Genomic DNA, 6,857 nt, shown 5'->3' with positions numbered 1-6,857 from the left:
ATAAATCTGGCAGAAACGACTCACTAAACTTCCATGAAGCAAACACACCCCAGGACTCAGCACCCAGCTGAGAGACCAGCACCTTCCCGGGTCCCCGCATGCCTCCTTGAGCCCCGCCCCAGTTCCTGTGTGCACCCACGTCAGCCCCGTCCTGACTCCTAACCCCGCAGGGATCGCTGCCAAAGTCCAAACTCAGTGTTGGCGGAATCACACGGGATGCACACTTCCCTGTCTTCCTCAACGTCACGGTCATGACTCACGGCGCTGGGAGCTGCCGACATGGGCCCACTCCCCTTCTCCATCACGTTGCCCCGTGGGAAGATACCGCACCGGTCCTATTCACCTGTTGATGGATCTTTGGATGCTTCCCAAGATTTGGGCTGTTTCAAAGAGCCCTGCTGTGCACATCCTAGCACGTGATTTCTGGTGACCATCTGTGAGCATTTCCGGAGTGGCTGGGTCCCAGGGTCAGTGTATGTTGAGCATTTTAAGAAACTGCCAACGTGTTTCCCAAAGCGACCTCAGCGTGTTGCACTTCCACCTGCCCCGAAGGAGACTTCCTGTTGTTCCGCATCCTCGCCAACACTTGGTGTGGGCAGGTCCTTTTCATTTAAGCCGCTCTGGGGGGCGTGCCCCGGAGGCTGTGAATGTGAAATATCCATAATGAAAACGTTGGGAATCTGGGGGGAGGGCAAGGCTACTGTCGAAGCGTGGGGGTGCTTAGGAAGGCGTGGAGGGAAGTTGGTCTTGTGTGTTTGCTTGCTGGTGTTCTGGATTTTTCAAGCAGGTTCCAGCCTCGATGAGTATAAACCAGGTGGCCCAGCTCTCCAGTCCTGTCCCATGCCCTGGCTCCCCGCTGTGGCAGCTGCTGTTTCCCCGTGGAGGCACACCCCAGTGGGTCGGGCGTGCTCCCCAGGGGAGCGTGGGAGCCGTCCCAGGCCAGGGGAGGACAAGCTCATTCTCAGCTCATAAACTCCCTGCCTGGCATTTACAGCCGGTGTTTGATCTCTCAAAGGAGAGCTCTCGTCGGCTCACCAAGCACCCCCTGTGACAGCGTTATTTATGGCCTGGGCCGCGTACCCTTACTCTGCCCACATTATTTAGTTATTTATTTATACAGATGTATATTTTCTACTGACTGCATTTGGTGCCAGGGTGATGAAAGTGGAACAGGCATGAGCTCACGGCACCAGGCGTCCCGGCAGCTGTGGGGACTTGGGGACCAAGCTGACAGGAGGCCCTTCCTTAGCCGGCCCTGGGGGAGGGGGGAAGTCCTCTCTCTGGATGGCAGGGGCAGGGAGCGGGGATCTGAGCTCTGTGGTGCTAGAAAAGCTTTCCACGCCTACTCAAGAGGCAGGCTAGCTGTAGGGCTCACAGCATGGACTTTGGGGTAAAGCGTATGGGTTCAACGCCCTTCCCCACTACCTAACTTTGTGCCTCAGTTTCCACATTAGCCAAATGGGACTGCTGCGGGATTCAGTGGAACGATTACTACCAACTGTTTAGAACAAGATCGGGGCCTCAGTGAGGGCACTGCAAGGGTCAGCTGCTCCTATTAGCCTCCCACATGACAGGGAGGATGATGTCACACAGCTCTCAGGTACCAGCCCGCCCTGGCTGCCCGGCGCTGGGCACGCCAGGCTTCGGTGCTAAGCCCAGGAAAGTCCCAGCACACTGGGCCAAGTTAGTCACTCTACAGAGCCTTATCGTTGGAGGAAACCCTTCTCTTTACAGCAGCAGAAGATACCAACAAGGAAATACATTTTGATCAGGCACTTGTTTGTCCAATAAGAATTTATGAACTTCTGTCCTGTGCCAGGAACCATTCAAGTTGCTGGGAAGATGGGAAGGACAGAAACCATGATGTCTCTGTTGCCCTCAGGGAGCTGACATTCCAGGGGACGGGAGACATAATGACCAAACAATAAAGAAGTAACACCAGGGAGGGGTGGCTCCTGACAGGCAAAGCTAAACGTGGCGAAGGGAGACAGCGTGATGGGTACTCGCTCAAATGAGGAGGGTGAAGGAAGGGTCTGTAAGGAGATAAGGATATTTGGGCAGAAAAATAAAGTCAGAGAGAAAGCCATGAGACTCTCTGGGGGAGGAGGTTTCCAGGCAAAGGCACAGCAAGTGCAAAGGCCCTGAGGTCATGGTAGGCTATTTCTGAAATGCTTTAAGAAGGCAATAGTCTGATAGGTTTCGTGTCAACCAACCTTGAGCATCATCATTTGGAAGGCAATGCCAGGCATCAGAGAGACAGGCATTGGAGAGAACGGGCACCACCAGTCACATCTCTGGGAAGTTACAGGTAGGGCTCAGGAGACCGTATCTGAGAAAGGCAGTATGGATGGCATCATGAGAAGGACATTGTGAGAAGGTCAAAGACGAGGGAGACCCGGACCTCCATTTCAATGCTGGGTGACCCTGGTCAAGTCATGTAACCTCTCTGGACTTCCTTTTCCTCAGGCTTCAAACGGGGAATCCGTGAAAAAGTCCTTCCTCTGAATCGGCCACAAGGCCTGATTTTAAGATGCCACTTGAGAGGGCTGTGACAGAGTAGAGAGACTGGGGTTCCCTGAGGGCATTTCTCGCTGGCAAGCACTGGGGCCCAGGGCAGGGCTGTGGACTCACAGTCTCAGAGCTCTCTTGTGAGAGCCCCTCAGTGCCTGTGTCCATCTGAGAAATGGGACCATTGAGGCTTGGAAGGAGCAAGGAGCTTTCTTGCTACCAAGAGTAGGAGAAATGGATGCTTCGGTTTGTTGGGGTCTTCTGGGTGGAGGAGAATAAAGTGCAAGTTCATTTCATAAACCTCCTTCTGATTTTTGCCCTTGAGGCTGGGGTCTAGGTCTAGCATCCAAAGCTGCTCTCCCCCCACCTTTTTTTCTTTTTTTTTGCATGAAAACCTACAGGTCTGCCTGTGTCTAAAGTGGGTAAGAAGTCTGATTTCCTGGCACCGTTTCCACAATGGGATAGCAGCCCTGCCCCTTGTCCTGTTGGTTGTTCAGATAGACTGGTGTTCTTTGTTATGATGTGGCATTTTCCTGGCTCTCCTGGGAGAGGTGGAGTTGGGGCTGGGCAAGTCAATGGTGTGCCCCATGATTCAAGGAGGGGAGAGGCCGCACCATCAACCGACATCTACCAGGCAGCAGAGCCTCGATCTGTACCATAGACCTTTGGCCTCATGGTGACAGCTGATAGAAAGATGTGGCAACTCAATGTCAGTGGCCAAGCCATTGGCTGGACGGCCACCAAGGGGGACGCTTAGCGTGAAGGTTCTGCCCAAACAGGAAAAGCAAGACCAATCAGATTTTCCTTCTGGAGAATTTTAACTGGGAATGTGGAGGGGACCAGGTAACTGGTGATAGGAACAGAAAGGCGTGGGGCTAAGAGGAGACATGAGCAGAAGGGGCACAGGTGAGCTATGACCAGCCTCAGACAACTTATGACCAAGACAATCTGAACAGAAGTCAAGGGCATCTAAACGACAGAGAGAAGATATGCAAAATGACACACAGAGAAAAGCTGAAATCAGGAGAGTAACTGAGTCTTGCCAGTGGGTATACTCTGGAGGAAACTCCTCAGGTCCTGTATCTGGAGTCTTTGTACCCTCTTTCTTGGTAATTAGGGTTTTCCAGTTCCCATCCCTAGGAGGACCCATATCCCATGGTTGCTGCACGTAGCCATGTAGGTTGTGCAGTGTATGTCTTGGGGAGGGGAGTGGCATATATAAATAATAACACCTCCTGCAATTGTGCTGTGTACGACACCTACAACTGTACATGACAGCACTGACAGGGGCTCCTATTCTTGCCATTCAGTGACTGCCAAATATGTATTGTATGTTAGTTTATTCACTCATTCAACACATAATTTTTAGGTATGTTCTCACTCCCTGGCACTGTTTAAGTCACTGAGGATTCAGGAGTAAGAGACATGATTCCTGGTCTCATGATGGGGGGGGGGTGGAAATAACAAACAAGTAAAAAAGATAATTTCAGAGTAACAACTGCTATGAAGACCCAATGAACCAGAGTAATAGGACAGAGAGTGACTTGAAGGTGAGAGAGGCTGTACTTATTAGGCTGTCAGGGAGGACCTAGGGAAGTTATCTCTAAAGAGAAGACATTTGGGCATAGGTTTAAAGAATAAGTAGGGGTCTAGCACTCAAAGAACTGAAGGAATAATGTTCCCTGTGTTCTTTTTTTTTTTTTTTTAAGATTTTATTTATTTACCTGACAGAGATCACAAGTAGGCAGAGAGGCAGGCAGAGAGAGAGGGGGAAGCAGGCTCCCCACAGAGCAGAAAGCCCAATGTGGGGCTCGACCCCAGGACCCTGAGATCATGATCTGAGCCAAAGGCAGAGGCTTTAACCCACTGAGCCACCCAGGCACCCCTGTTCTCTGTGTTCTGTGCAAAGGGCCTGAGGCTGGAATTGACCCAGACAAGGCCAGACCATATAGAGCCTCAGAGGATTTGTGCTAACTGTGATGGAAAGCATTTGGAAGGCATCAAGCATTTACTGTAACTTGGCAGAAGTCCCATTATCTCAGACAAGCATGTTGTCCCTTTTCCCTGCAACCACCATGGCTGAAGGAGTAGTTTGCTTAAGTACTGTTGTTCCTCTACTCCTCAAGAAGGGTCTGTCTCCAGATCAGATGGGGTTTCAAGGACTCTTTAACGATGTCAGATTAGCTCCTTCAAGAACTGCTTTTACTGGATTGACTTTCATCCAAGATTATTTCAAGAAGCCATCATGGGAATTCTATATTTGAATTTGCTCTAAAATCATTGTCAAGAGCCCTGTAACTCGATATCCCTCACATAAAGCCTGACATCAGAAATGTATTTTAGTACTTGGTATCAGAAATAAACTGAATAGTTGCTTTCTATAGTGAGAGAGAAGAGACTGCCTATGTTTCCCTTTTTGACCTGGCTACCGGGAAGCTCAGGGCTGAATCCTATGCTTCATCATTGAAACTATTAATCCGTATAGTTGACCTAGATGCTCCCTCTCTCACTGGCCCTAACTTGCTATATCTGTTATACTAATCTTTCTACTTCTTAATGATCCTTTGTTGTTGTAAGCTCTCCCCTTTTTTGGAAAGAAGTAGGGAGGGATGTAAATAAAAGCTTTATTCATCTAACGTGTAAGCGTAGGCAACGTCTGCCTGACCTAGTTCCCTAAGACTTAGGACTTGTAAATTCAGACATACCTAAAGAAAAACAAACACAAATTTCATTTCTTAGAATTAGCTTTGGGGTTAGAAATGAAAACAAATATATCTCCGGGAATAGCTCATTATTCTCCCAGGCCCTGACTTTTGCTGCTGTTCGTGGGCTGAGACAGGCCCACTTTACTCCTAATGCTGCCTCCCTGGGTGGCATCTATGTCTGAGCAGAGTGACGCGACCCTTCTAGAAGACAACGGTGGGCCCAGCAAAGCAGGACAGAAACCATTTTCCTGCTACCCAGGCTGACAGCTCACCCGAGCTTTCTCTGACAGTCTGGTAACCTGTAATTTTTCTTTGCAAGGACAATTATGTCCCTTTAAATGGCAGCATAATGGACCAGGCCTATTAAAGGCTCCCACGGTTGTGTCATTTGGCTGGGATGTTTCCCGGAGCTGGGGCCGGGCGAGACCCGTCACTGTGCCCGCTAATGAGCCCCCGCGAGGAGAGGCCGTGGCAGGAGGAGGTGAGGCCGTGGCTGGCATTTCCTCCGGCATGCCAGGGTCATGAACCGCCCCCTCCCCCACCCAGTGCCCTGCAGGCTGAATCTTGCAACATCTCAATTCTCACTCCTGGGATAGGAATTAGCACCAGCAATCCACTCATACGCCTTTCGTCCCGAAAACGCGATCCACCCCCTACCCCCAAAATAAGCAGACAAAGTTGAGGAACAATCCAGAATGCAAACCAGTGGTGTTTAGGAGTTAAAACAGGCCAGCGGTTCTCAGAGTGTGGTCTCCGGCCTCGCAGCGGCATCTCCCCGGGTCTAGCAGCTCACAGAAACGCAGCTTCTCTGGCCCAACCCCAGAACTGCTGAATCAGAAATTCAAGAGTGGCCGGGAAATTTGTGTTTCAACAGGCCCTCCAGGAGATTCTGAGGCACGCTCAAGTTTGAGAAGCCCGGGATTGGAGCACAGCATCATCGGTTTGTTAATTTTGGGAAGGCTGATTGAGATCTGCTAATCTGATCCACGCCCAGAGCCCGAGATGGGGGTTGGGAAGTTGCAAGTAGGACTGAGCCTCGGTTCTGATCAGCCGCTCTATCCCATGGCTTGCCTCTGCATGAATGGAGTGAGGCAAAGGCAGGGGAGAAGGGAGAAGGGGCTGAAGGGCAGGAAAGGGAAGAGGAAGGGAGTCAGGACATGCAGCCATGTTTTTAAAACCTTCAAGGGTGATAAACAGGAGATGAGGAATGCAACAATGTCATCACTGGTCACAGTGAGCGCGGTGGAGAAAGGAACAAGGAAGCAAAAGTGGGTCAAGTCCACATTTCATTAGCAGTGGTTCTCACCTGGGGTGACCGTGTCCCCACCCCACCCCTGGAGACGCCTCGCCACTCTGGCCTCCTTTCTGTTCCAAATCCTGTCTTTTGAAGGTCACTCAAGTGGCTGGAGAGAGGATGAAGAGGACATCTTCAGAAGAGGGTGAAAAGCAGACGCTTCTATTTTCTATAGAAGGGATCTTCTGGGAAGATCTTCTGGGAAGAGAAGAATAATTCTCTTCTGGGAAGAGAAGAATAATTTGCAAGTTCACGTCCAAATCCCATCATGGGCTTGATGCGGAGGGTCTACATCTGGCACTTGTCAGCTCATCCAAAGCTGCTTTTTTGTGAAAAGTCATAGCTTCGCC

Source organism: Mustela nivalis, assembly GCF_964662115.1.
Source record: "Mustela nivalis genome assembly, chromosome: 14".
Lineage (NCBI taxonomy): Eukaryota > Metazoa > Chordata > Mammalia > Carnivora > Mustelidae > Mustela > Mustela nivalis.
The sequence above is the reverse complement of the archived record's forward strand: the minus strand, read 5'-3'. Positions refer to the sequence as shown.